General features: G+C 43.9%; 1 protein-coding gene across 7 annotated transcripts in view; it reads right to left on the reverse strand.

Annotated features, from left to right (window-relative positions):
- Positions 1-13843, reverse strand: part of SPTBN1 (spectrin beta, non-erythrocytic 1) — a 148940-nt gene that overhangs the window by 109750 nt on the left and 25347 nt on the right. The window contains exon 1 of one of the 7 annotated variants that reach the window (XM_068939956.1): positions 12699-12812. The exons of the other annotated variants lie outside the window; for them this stretch is intronic. The gene's annotated coding sequence lies outside the window, so the exon portion shown is untranslated. Of the gene's footprint in view, positions 1-12698; positions 12813-13843 lie in introns of those variants that run through there. 7 annotated transcript variants of the gene reach the window in all.

A 13843-nucleotide genomic window follows, 5' to 3' on the forward strand; every position in this document is an offset into this window, starting at 1 on the left:
TGGCTTCAGCTACCAGGAAAAGCGTTTTCTCAGACAATTTTCAAAGGCAACATCCAGGGGTCCGGCCCTTTGTATTTACTTCCATAAATAAACCAGATTCTGCTCTGTTTGTTTCTCAGATAATAGAAAATAAACAGTTTTATTCAGACCATCTGAAGAATGAAATCATTTAAAAAAAATTCATTGGCTACTTCAAATGCAGTAACATTATTCACTGGCTAAACAGGCTAAGACTACATTCACTAAAATTCTGCCATAACCACACATCTGGAATTACTTCCTAATAATCACATTTATCTTTAAAGTAAACATTATTTTTTCAAGAGTTACTATTCTTCTGTTAAGTGGCCTAAGTTGTAGTTAAGTTTCAAGTTACTCTTACAGCCTGAGGATTATCAAGAGGTTTTATGATGTTATGATTGAACAAAATATATTTTGAACAGCAATCCCAAATGGTCTCATTACTTATGTAAAAGGTCTATTCCCTGGCTAAGGCACTGTTCAACCTATTGTAGTTTCCCAACACTGGAGATAAAATGTGTACAACTAAGTGGCTGAGAGGGCTGCAAATTGGATGCAGAAACTTCAGTCGCTCAGTTACTAGACCAAACGGGTCCAGAGTCCAGTATGACCGCAGCTACTGTAATAATAAAGATAATGGTGCCTCTCCATTTCCTGCACATCAGATACATACATCAGAAAAAGCGACTTTACGAATACCTCCTTTCCGGTAGCGCACTCAGAAACTAAGCCTGGATGAGCAAAGAAATCAATTCAATTTACCGTGGCTTTTTGCAAGACTTCTACCTTCAGATGCTTTCACTCCCACTATTTATACTACTTCTCTCCTATTGATGGCTTTGACCAGGGTAATTAGTCCTGCTTTAGAATCCTCGTTAGAATATTTATTATTTTTAAAAGGAGGAAAATCTAGTTAAAATGTAATTGGACTTTATATTTATCGAGTAATATTCAGCTCCCTTCTAACAGCAGCACAACAAATGCAGAATGTTTAAAAAACAATATTTTAAGACCACATTTGAGCTGGAGGATCTAGAATTTCTTCCAAGCTCCCAGGGCCATGCCCCATCCTGTCTCCACTTCAGGGTGAGACTCTCATCTTACCCCCACAGAGAGGAGAACTGCATAGGCCGGGCAGGAGCTGTGGCATTAGCTGACCGAGTCCTTAGGCTGGACAGCGAGGGGGGCAGGATGCAAGGCATACCATGGTGTGCACCTTCAGGTTAGTTCAGAAGCAGCTTCAGTGACTCATTTCTGTCACTACTGCTGTAAGTTGTAGGCAAGTGGCATGATTATAGCTCAATAGGTGCACCTCAGGAGAAGGCCAAGGCGCTATGTAAAATGACGTACATGTTCAAACAACACAGCGCAAATGCTGCAGATATTTAAAAAATGTCTAGAAATTGTCCAAACTCTACAGCGCAACACATGAATTGAAAAAGAGAAGTTCTTAGCATAAAGCTTAAAAGGACTGGAAAACGCTCAGTTATGTTTCTGATCCATCCACTTCTTAACCCAGCCTGCCCCCCTGAACTCTCAAGGAGCCACTTCCCAGTCCGTCCTCATGCTCGATCCAGACAATTGCGTAGTGTTTTATGAACTGCAACACATATTCTTTGGAGACAGAAACCGCTCCCATCCTAACAGCGCAGTGTGGGTAACACAATAGCTTACATTTGGGCTTGTTGTCTCAATTGCTAATCAAATTGTAAAATAATAACAGCACTAATATGGCAAGGCCTTAACTCTCCTGACCTACAATATCCTCTCTCTCTCTCTCTTGCCTGCAGGGTCTGGCTCCCAGCCCCACCTCGGATAAACAGAAGCACAGTATTTCTGCTGTTTCTAACCCCGAAACGCTGTGTGAATTTTGTTTCTGCTTTCCCGCTCGCTCCCTGAGTCAACCCACTCTCTGGTGCCGACCCCTCCGGCTGCCCACGCTCTTAGAAGCGGAGGCCAAGAGCTGAAAGCAGCCTGAAAGGCCACGAGGCAGCGGCGGCCGGGCTGTGCCACGGGGCGCCCGACGCGTAGGGCACCGACACTACAGGAATGCCGGTTCAAAGCAAGACTGAGGCTTTTCTATTCCCCGTACAGGCTGGCAAAGCATGTAAAGGTCATTAAAATCAAGCAGCCTGTCCTTCAGATGAGTGAGGTCTACATGAGGTCTACCACATCTCAAAAACCCCTTCATTTGAAAGCCAGGAAAATATGGAGTTAAGAGCGGTTTACAGGCTCTCTTTTTTCTTCTAAAGTCCCTGGGATGTAACGCGCTAGCTGGGAGACTGGTACATATTGCATAAGCATTGAAACAACTTCAAAAAGTGTTCACACTGTTTGCTGTAAACAAAAATACAGTTCACTGTTTACTGGAAAGCCAAGTGCTTTCAGCAGGGGTAAACTATTCAGCACCTGCGACCAACATGTGTAGCGCACAGGACAAAGACTCATGCTGGTTCAGCAAACACAGTGCTTAAAATTGAGCACCCACCTCCGAGCCAAGAGCACAGGGGAACTAATAATGACTGAAAAAAGGGTTATTAACTAAATGTGAACCAAATCTCTATGACCGTATTCAGTCCTGCAAAGATCACGAAAACCTTCTAGTCTGATTCTCTTCACATTTCAATTCTCTCCAAATTTCATCCCCTTTCTCATCCACTGCCAAAGTTATTTTTACTCTTCAGCAACTCTGGATCTCAAAGTTTTGTCCTGAAGACTCTAAAAGAAATTGTTTGATATATCCGGTCCAATTTTTGTCTCTTGTAAACTGAGGTTGGTCCCTCATCTGGGAATACAACCCATAACATGCCAAAATTGTTTGAAGAGTTTCCTAAAAACAGAAGTTTCTTTAGGCAATATTGGTATTATCTAAGATCAGATATATAATCCCTTAACAGGGGTTAAGTTAGGGCGTGAGACTCTCCAGGTTCCTTCATTTCCCTGTGGAGCAAATCAGAGGTCTCCGATTAGACTTTGCTTCTGAACTGTCCTCTAGAGGAGTCCGTGTCTCTTCGCAGACTATATGCAAAGCACAAAGAGACTGACTAAAACAGAACCGAGACACTTCAGTTGGAGCGTGACAGTTTTTTGAAAGAGGTTAGTAAAGAGAAGTGCAACATCAAGCAGACTGGAGCGTTACCACACGCAACTTCAGGGTGGAGTAACAACCAAATCCCTTTTGGGACTGCCCTTCCCTTTCCCCTGACCGCTTAAAGAATTTAGAAGTAAAACCCTTTTTGTCAAGCTGCTAAGGGCAGGGAGGTGGAAAAAGCTCTGGCTGTCAGCTAGAGCTCATTTCCAGCAAGTAATATTCTTCCATCTCTACCAAATGGGAAAATTTGCAGGGATCCAGACAGAGACTGGATGGTGGTACAGTTTGCATTAAGTCGAGCGAGCTACTCACAGAGGCACATGACAAGTACAAGGACTGTGTTAATAAGACTTCATATAATGCAAGAGTTAGTCCAAGGCTTCAAGAACATGACATCCTTATTCAGCTTTTAAGCATTACAGAGTACTCAACCTCTTTCCTCGTATATTTACGGTTTCCCTTTAACAACCACCGCCGGGCAAGGTTTACACAAGTTCAGTCAGGGCTAAATCCAATGCAGTAGTTTTAAAAGAGAACGGTTCAGCTCCAACAAGTGCATCACAAGCTAGTACATGGCTGCTCAAGGGAGGTCCATGGGTTAAAAACAGCTTCTCCTAGTCTGACAAGCCACGTTTATATCTAAGGTGGCCAACAGAGACCACAAGGTAGCTCGGCACCCAAAACTCCATCTCATGAAACATGAGCTGGGCATTCTTTAAAATGTTGTCACCTACATTTTGCTCCTGCTTAAGTCAATAAAGAAACTCTCACAGATTTCAATCCGAGCAGCTCTAGGCCAACATCAATTGCCTTTAAAAATTGCTCTGATCACCTTCACAGGGTCTTTCCCAAATCAGGTAAAGGCAACCTGTTGTATTATTAGGATATCTGGGAGTGTCCTTCTGTTATGCAAATAGCTTAGCTGGAGAAAAACCTGGGGGACCCACTCATCATCTCTGCTCTAAGGTTTCTCCCCCACCCATCTTTTGTCAATTTCTATCCCACAATCACTATTTTCTCCACCTGTTTTCAGAAAAAGCTGCATTTCTGGGTAGGGTAGCTCGGCCAGATGAAAAAGACTCAGAAAGTACAGGCTTTTACAAAGCCTAAGCTCAATAAAAATATTCCTACAAATTACAATCTAAATTCCAGTTCACACATTTTGAACAAACGTGTAGGGTCTGTTATTCAAACTTTGCGGACTTGTTCTGGTGTTTGACAGTCCAAAAGCAAATGCAGCTCATCCCCTTTGAAACTGAAAAGTAAACAGTGAACAGGAAAATCTGGGACTACGTTCTCGACAGTGATTGGAATAGTGTCCTCAGTTTTGTTTTAGCGCTTTACAAGACAACTAAGATGAACTTGTGTAACTCCGTACACTGACCTATGGGTTTATTTGTAATTAACAGTTGGCATGCCAATACGTTTTCTGAGGGCCAACAGACCTTCACTTTTACAACTCAAGTACTTATCTTCCTATAAAACACAGAGACAATTTTGGCCTAAACATTTTGATAAAGTTCCATGATAGCAGAAATCACAGAATCACAGAATCGTTTAGGTTGGAAGGGACCTCTGGAGATCATCTAGTCCAACCTCCGAAACCGTCCAAGGGTGATAATTTTAAGTAATTAAAAATCAGAGTAGGCTGGCTTAACAATATCTACCAAAAACAGTGTTTACAGTTGTAGGTAGAATGAAGTCAACTACATGAAATCAACTGGAGTTCAAATAAAAAAAGATTAGCTCAGTCTCCTTTAGAACTACAGGAAGGAGCTTTATTATGCAGGCTTTCACTGTTAAAATAACATTTATTCTGATATACACTTTAGCTTTAGTATAATTCAAACGTTTCATGGTGACAACAGAAGAGGCAAGGAACTGAAAATATCCTCAAAATCAGCTGTCTCCACCTCATGGACAGGCACCGGCCCGGGCAGGATTTTGGTGCATAATTCACTAATTTATGTGGAACACCCCAGGAGACCTGAGACACACCATGGGGACTGGACTTTGTTTCAAAGGAGCATTCAGATTTTGAACAGCCTTGTAAAACACCACTCTTAACCTGCTTCAGAAGTAGGTGTGAAATCTTATAAAAGGTGTAGTGGAACAGGCTAATCCCTCCCCTACCCAAGCATCTCAAAGGGCTGATTTCCTGTGCAAACGCACTGACAGCAGAGCAGCAGATCTCAAATGCCGGTAGGTCCCAGCAGACAAGCTCGCAGCTCTCTGCGGTCAATCAGGACTCCCGTAAGACAACCTCAGCCTCCGTATTCAGCCCTTCTCTGTCCTGATCACAGAGCAGGTAAAGGCGCAGTTTCCAAACACCCCTAAAGAAACCAGCTGGTGGTACTCGTTGGGGAATATAGTGGGTCTTTAAGCTGTTTGAGGAGACCTGGGTAACCCATCTTGCCTTATGGGCTGGCAGAATGGGCCACTGACGTGTTTCAACAGTATCGGGAGACTTCCAGAGAAACTACCAAGTAAATTCCTTCCACCAAGTAAGCCTACACAATCACTGAGACTTTAAAGGATAATATTTAGTATTTTCATGTTCTAGAAGCTATCTGTGGACTGACCTTCACAAGAAGAATGTGAAAATACAGGGCAATCGTCTGCAGTGGTATTTACCTTTCTCTTCACTGGAACAAAACAGAGTCTTTTTTAGTGTTTTTCAAGTGTTCATGCAGAGCAGAGCTCCACTGAACTACAGTTACCTTTGAAAAGGGGTTTTCCATTTTCCAGTCTCTACTGTCTTATGATCCAGCTTACGAGAAACAGATTATTGAACTTTGGAAAACAGCTATGTGTCAGTAAAGGACTGAAAACCGAGATGTCCCAACTGCCTGAAGTCCAACTGACAGACATTTGGCTCTTCTTTGGATGACGGCATCACTGTCTATGCACAGAGAAGAGTGGAAAACACCTTCACATCTTGACCCTAGTCATGACCCTGACTTGGCAGGAAGTCCAAGACAACCTGAATGACCTCGGTGACATTATTATTTATTTTGGTAGCGCTCCAGATCTAGCATTTCTGGCAGTGGCAGGTGGAACCTAATCTGTTGCACCCTGCTGAGAGGCATAATGGCCGACAGCACAGACTGAAGTGTCTAGCCTCAGATCTAAAAAGAAATATCCCTTAGGAAAAATGTAAAATTCTGAAGTGACTCAGAGTCACTAAATAAATAATTAATAAATTATAATGAATATTGTGAATACATAACTGTGGCCATGTATTTAATAGATAAGTTTACATCTGTGTTTTATTCATTCAAATGAAGAGAGTTATAGTCAACTATCTGGGATGGGGAGAGAAACTGGAGATAGTGTGCAAAGCGCCTTCATTAACCGAAAAACTGAAATCAGAGGTTTCTGCCTCACTTCTTGCTCCTACCAAGAGGGTCTTAACAGAAGCAACGGCTATGATCACATTTGCTCTGACAGAATGACCAACCCGCCCCTGCGATGAGTGAAGGCGAAAGCTAACTAAACGCTGGCTACGACGGATCAACACAATTATATCTGAGAGCGTATTCCTCCTCCCGGGGTGTCTCTCCCTGGAAGCTGAGATCCGATAGCTCTGACCTCCTTACAGGAGGAGGGCTGCCAAGAAAACAGGCCTCAGGATTCAGCCAGCTCAGGAACTGCTGTCGTTTTTGCCCTTGTATTTTCCCTCTCCAATTCTCCACCCCACCCTTCCCAGCCTTGTTTTTAATATATCTTCCAACTTCTTTGACAGTTAATAAATGTGCATAGTCAACTTTGTGACTGGAACCACCGTAGGTCAGGAGCACAGACCAAGGATACAGTCTCTGCAAAGAGTATTAAACTTTTTTTTCCAGTGCTATTGCCCAGCTACTGGATCATTAAGTAGCTAACACACAGGCCAAAAAAGGGGTACAGCAGAGAATTAGTTTTTGACCAAAAAAAAAAAAAAAATCACACTTTAAGCACTGAGAGCTGTTTGATGAACTGCAATAATTATTTCGTAGTAGAAAAAGGAAAAGCCTAGTGCACACGCAGCAAAGTGCAGAATTTGCTATCTTGATTCCTTAACTGGGTTTGCCTAAGTCTCATGCTCAAAAAGAGACTTCAGCTTTGTAGACTGCTCTTATGTTGACAAATAAAAACAAAGGCAATTTCAGCTAAAGTAAACTGGAAAACATCCAGTCTCCTCAACCATGCAACTCTTCGACAAATTACTTTCTCCCTGCACTACCCAACAAGTGTGAACTCCAGATGTCTGTCTCTGTCATAAGTGAATTCCTGTGAATCCCAAAACAGCGTTCTAGGAGACAGGATCAAAGAAATAGATAATGTGGAATCAAATAGTAATGTATTTATTACTTGCATCTTCTTGCTCAATGACATTCCATTATGGGCATGAAAAATGAGAATGTAACAGAGTATAACGGCCCCTTGAAGCTAGAGGAAAGCACGGGGGGACCAGGCTACTGCACTGTAACAGATTTGTCCAGGCTTACTTGCACCGAGGCATACTATAGCACCCCAGCCCAACGCGTGCTCACCCTGGAGAGCTGCACGAGTGAACCAGAGCCTCTGCCCAGCCCACCCTGTGAGCGAGCGCTGGGTCCCCCGTGCAGAGGGGGGAGGACACTGTGCCCGCCCGGGACCTGCCTCTCCTCCGAGCTGGGGCACCAGCATAGCAGGACGCAGCCAGCCGAGCACGCTCCCGGCCCTGGCAATCCAGACACATCGGGGAGGGAGAGGACACAGGAAGGGGAAGCAATCTCAGGATATACTGCTTAACACCTAGACAAACCTTATTTGCATCTGCAACAGCTGAGCAATTGAAGGTATTTGTTTTAGGGCAGGGAAAGACTCCATCACTCTTAGAAAGGAGGAGAAATCCAGGAAAGAAAGGCTGCGTCCGGGCTGCCCCCTCCTTCCTCGGAGAGGCTGGTAGGGAGAGGCTTGCTCCACGACATCTTCCAGGACAGGAAGGAGGAGAGTGAGCTGCTTCGGCTCTGCCTCCGCACTGCAGAGCGGCAGTGGGAAGCCGCACCCAGGGAGCCGCCTAGGGAGCAAAGGATGTTTTCTTCTGTAGGCTTTTGTTAGGGGCTTTGTTTTATTTGAGGTACTTCACAGCCAGCCAGGCAGAGGATGGAAGCAATTTAAAGGGCCAGCCTGGAAGAAATAACCTGCTATACAGCTGGCAGGTTCTGAATTAGCCAAAAACCCAGATTCCGGAGGCGGTGGGGGGCGAGCCGCCCAGGCACTGCACAAGGCAACAGCCGCCAGCACAGTGCCTGCAACAGCTGGCCCCAGCGGCACACCGAGGGCCAGCAGCGATTCACGATTCACGAAGGGGCAGCTCCAAGCACCCAGAGGCTCTCATTAAGCAGACGCTTAAGATAGCGCTAGCCACCCCACAACAACGCTCAAACCACTTCTAGCCGGTCTCGTACTGCACTTGGCCCAGGTACCAGGGAGTTCCCAACACCTCTGGTTGGGCTAGCTCCGCTTCAACCCGAAATACTTGATCAGCACAGCGGGGCCTGGGTGAGGAACGGGCTAATGAAGAACTCATTTCTGTACAGTGCAGGGGTCTCAGAGGAGGCTCGTCAAAAACAGCTCCAGAACAAGTATTTCCTTCAGATGTCGAAATCCAAGTCATAGCCAAGATCACGCAAAGCTTTGCTTCTTCTTGGCCGAACTTAGTCCAGCGCTGGAGTATGTTATAAGGACCATATGGTAAGGACCATATGGTTTCTAGCTGTTAATTCTTTAATGAAAATAAAAATGGAGTCACTGACAGAATGGGGCAACTTTAGCTTTGGTGAAATTATGTCAAGGTAGGAGTCAACTGTTGTTTAGGGAATACCAGAATGAAGCTGGGTTTCTTTTAATTCAAAACTGGCTGGAAAGTGAACTGAGAAAAGCCTCTCACTTGAAAGAATCCATTTAAATTTTTTTTTCCTACAAATTACCATAGAGGGCAAAAGTTTCAGTGCAATGTGGTCAGCGCACCCATCACAGATGAGCTGAAAAGGAATGGCACGTCCTCAGCAGATTTGCACACGAAACCAATAAAGTGCCTTCTTCCTCTGCTCCTCTTAGGTAGGAGATAGAGCACTGCATAATCTTTAAAGTATTTCTCTCCAAGTGCACGATTTTTCTTTCTCTCTCTGCAAAGAAAGCTACTGTTTTCGGCACCAAGAGCCTGGGATGACAGGTGCCCCAGCAAAGCCTTAGACAACATGAGCACCTCTGCCTCAGAGGTCTCATGTTTTCACTGGTGCACATCTCGCAGGCGCAAGCACCGATTTGTGCGCACAGCCCCAGCAAGCACCAACCCGACGCTTGCAGCTGTTGCAGCACTGAGCGCAGGACTCCATTTCAAAGCTCTGCAGTCATTTCCCCTCCAAAAGATTAGGTCCCTGTTTGTGCACACGCACATTTCTGACTATGCAAAAGCAGAAACATGGCTGAAAGCTATTTGAAACATGATCCTTCCCCAGTTAAAGAGGTAAACGTCAGGAGGCATGCAAGTAAAGCACACAGTTAAGCCATGTATGGCATAACCCTACCAGGCCAACAAAATTTCTTATGTGAGTAACCAAACAGAGCTTCAGCAACCAGTTCAAAAGGAGGAAAAAATCTGTTTCATCCCCCGCAGAGGAAACGAGACACCCACCATCCACTCACTAGCCTCTTGACAGAGCACCACATCCAGACTGGGTCTCCTCACTTCTAAACTAACATTTAATGGCTTAGTGGGTACTAACTAGGGGAAGATGACAGGTAAAGCTAAGCATCCCGCCCGTGTTTGCCCACTCTGAAGTTTTAAATGGACACCAGCTGTTAATTCCTTTCTACATTCTTCACATTTTTTTGGCCAACTCCCGACAAGACTAACAGAAACCTTTCCCCTTAAACTTTCATCCGATGCGTAGATAAAATAGTCAGGAGTTTTCAGGCGAGGAGAAGAAATATGTATCATTACTGCGTTAATTTAAATGCATGCCTATTGTCTGCAGTGCATCCCTGCCCTTTGAAATGGGTTAAGGAGCCTTAATGTCATCTAAATTAAGTCAGTTTGTTATTCAGGGCGTTTATGACCAAACAATTTGAGATGTGTCCTGGGAAGAAAACGCACACAGGCCAGAATTTAAAACTCCGGGAAACAAGATGATGGATGTGGAGCAATAGCCCAGAAAAGCTACATTTTAAATAACCTGGGTCATTATTTTGGTTCTTTGATGTTTCAACTATGGTTAAGTCTTCTTTTTGTAGGTGTTTTAGAACTCATCCTTGTATGCTGCTTCATTTGACACAGAGATAGCTATCATTTTATATGCGGTATAGCGATGACTCTTTCCAGCGTGGCAGGCCTAACGTTTAGAGCATCGTCTTGTTCTCTTCTGAGCTTTCTGTGAAAAGGGCTAAAACTCTTACAGCTATCTAAGTAGTCTCTCTGTTTCCTCCAAACCTCAAAGTACTACTACGAATAGCATGAGACAAATCTAATAAATAGCTTTTTTTTTCCAAAAAAAAAAAAAAAAAACGGAACTGAACCACACCAAATCAAAACAGCACAACTTGATGTGAAACATCCTGGGAGTCCCCGACGCCACCATCGCCCACGCGAGCCTGAAGGACTTTGCAAGGCCCTGGCTCTGCTTTCGCCACACTCCCAAGACGCTGCTCCCCGCAAGCCCACGTCTCCCCCGTCCGAGGGACCCTGCACCCCGCTGGTGGCGCGGGCGTCGCCGGGGCAGCAGCGAGCTGAAACCGCGTGCCCAGCCTGCCCTGGCCAGCTCTGCCCGCGCGGCTCCCAGGCAGCCCGGACACGTGTGCGGGGCCGTTTCCCGCGCCGCCGGCACCAGCCTGGCGTGCCCGGACCCCCAGCGAGCGCCCGGAGCGAAAGGTGCTTTTTTCCGAGGCTGCGAGTTACCCACGTTTCTAAATACACTTAGTAAAGCAGGGAAATAAACAGAACAACGACATTTAGCTCTTTTAAAATATCTCTCTCTTGTTATTGGCACTTTGTTATAAACAGCTTCTGGCAACATGCAAACACTGCTTCATTTAGATAGAGAGGTGTTCCTAGCCTCGTACGCAGACGAAACGGAAATCAGATTCACAGGACACAAAAAATAACTTAATAATCTCATCCCAGAGCTTTATGGTTCTCTGCATTGAACTCACAACATTATTTTACAAAGTATTTTCACAGACCTCAAAATGGATCTTGGGAAGCACTGGGAAAAGGCACAAGCAAACACATGGTATTTCTCTTGCCCTTAGGCAGGTCCAGTGCGCTAACCAGGCTCAAAGCACGGTACCTGCCTACAAACCCTGTAGAGTCAGGGCATTCAGCATCAGAAACTAAAGAAAAAAACAGCATAAAGCAACGATACGCAAAATAACTGATTATTACTTCGTTCTGATTTCAGTTTTTTGTCTGGGAAATAGATCCTCAGCTGGCAAGTACCCAGCCCAACAGCTGCATTGCTTTTCTACTTCCACAAACACTCCAAAAGTTAGCCAAAACCCTGTTTGTGCTGGCAAACGCCCAAGGTTTTATTATTATGTACTATTAGTTCATAGTGAGAAATGTGCGCTATGGAAAAAAAAAATCCATAGAGGCTACATAATTGGGTACAGATGTTAAAGATTTATGAAGCTCTATCCACTGGACAGTATCTTGCATATTGTTTCTATCACCTGTTTGCTTTCTGAGTTTTTAATAAGATAACTATGCATGCTATCCTTGAAAAAAATTCTAGAATTTCTCTTTCAAAAACAAATAACTTTTGAACTCACACTTGTTTCCTCTCAGTAACAATCTCTTTTATTAGTTCAGTATATGCCGCTTCATATTCCTTTCATATTTAAATAAGATCTTTGCTATTGCTTTCACTATCTGGCAACCCCTGAAAGCAATCTGAACCGTACCGTTTCATTCTTACTTCATCCCTCCAAATACTAAACCTAACACATCCCCAAAAAACCTTGCATTTAGAACTCATGATAAAATATCTAATCATCCTAAAGACGCTGTGCCAGTTAAATACCTAATCATTTTCACCATCTTTTTCTATTTATTTGTGAACAACGTTTGCTCAGTGTCCTTGGGGACGATTACTTTTCCAGTCTTCACGGAGACGTCCAAACTTCAGCGAAGCCAATAACATTCAGGTTAAGCTGCCTACAAAAGTAACCCGGTCCTAGCCAGATTTGTCAGCCTTGGTCCATTAAATTTTTTCTACAAAATATTTGGAATTTGAAAAATAACGTGAAGATAAAAATACAAGAAAATCACTAGCATTTTTCAAAACTGATTTATAATGGTTTTGCCGTTTCAAATTACATCATGAGAGCTCTTATTTCCATGCAGTATAAAGCAGCAAAACAAGGTAAGTCCACATGGATATTTTGCAAGAATTTGTGGAAGAAGATAAATCACAAAAAAGGTGATGCTAATCTCTGCAAACCAATGCACTGACATTTCTGCTCCAGCACTGTCAGCCAAGAAGTAACCAGCTCCCTCCCCTCCCCTTCCTTGCCCTAAGCACAGAGTGACTTTGCAGGATAACCTGACATTTCCTTTCACCTTTCCCACAGTCCGCAGCTGCTGATGAACTTTTCCTGAAAAATGATTTCATCCTTTCCAGTGCTGTGGCGTATATGAAAGCTGTGGCCTCATTACAGATTTAGACATCCAGTTCCCATCTGAAAAAAGGGGATATGGTAAATTTTGGACGGCCAGAAAAAGGTCGGCAGAGATTCTTCCCTCTGTCTCCCAGAACTCTGAAATAGACTTTATCAGTCACAGTTGTCCTTTTGGTTCAAAAAAAGTAAGATTTTCTCTGTTTACACTCCTCCCCTTTCTCCAAATGGCTGGTGTGATAGCTGTCCCCGTGTCACGTACACCCACCATCTCTAAACTGAACATTTAGAAAGAGAGAGAGGATGCTGGTGGCTTCTGTCCAACTTTCCTTTCAACCCTAGGGAATTCAGATGTCCAAAAGGAAGGTTAAGAAATGACAAGAAGCACAGAAAAGTTCCATTTTACATCGTGAAGAATTTTGTCATGAATGAAAAGCCAGTATTTGTTGCTTCAAAAAAGGACTATCCTTTCTTTGTGAATAAATTAAGTGAGGAAACATCTACTACATACTGACTCCATTCCTTGAATAGTTTCTGATAAGCTGCCTTCTTCTGTTTCCGACAGACGGACCAATGGCTTGAAATCATCAGCCAGTTCAATTTGATTTGTTGTTCCTTTCCAGCATATAAGCGGTTTAATGTTTTGTTGCTTTACTACATGGCTCAGGAACTATGGAGAAAAGGTGCTGTTCTCCCTCAGTCTCTGCACAGACCCCCAAGTCTGCACCAAATTCCAACTGAAGCATGAAAGTAGAATTACACAGAATATATCAGTGGGGGTATTTTTATTTTTAACATTAGGTCTGAATCCGAACAGCTGCCTCCAGGAAGGACAAAAACACTGTAGCATGGTCTTTACGGCTAGTAGTATCCTGCTTCATTACAGCTCTGGTTTCTTGTTCTGCTCTCCCTGCATTCAGATCTTGCTATGGAAACCCTCCACCTCTTCCCGAATTTCAGAAGAACGGAAGGGCCTCCAATTGTCTTGTTTTATGGAAACCCATGAAGTGACTCACAGGTAGAAAGTAACTGAGAGAGACACCCTTCACTTGCCACTGCTCACCTGTCTCGGACCGTAAACAGATTAGT

This window comes from Struthio camelus, chromosome 3 (genome assembly GCF_040807025.1).
Source record: "Struthio camelus isolate bStrCam1 chromosome 3, bStrCam1.hap1, whole genome shotgun sequence".
Lineage (NCBI taxonomy): Eukaryota > Metazoa > Chordata > Aves > Struthioniformes > Struthionidae > Struthio > Struthio camelus.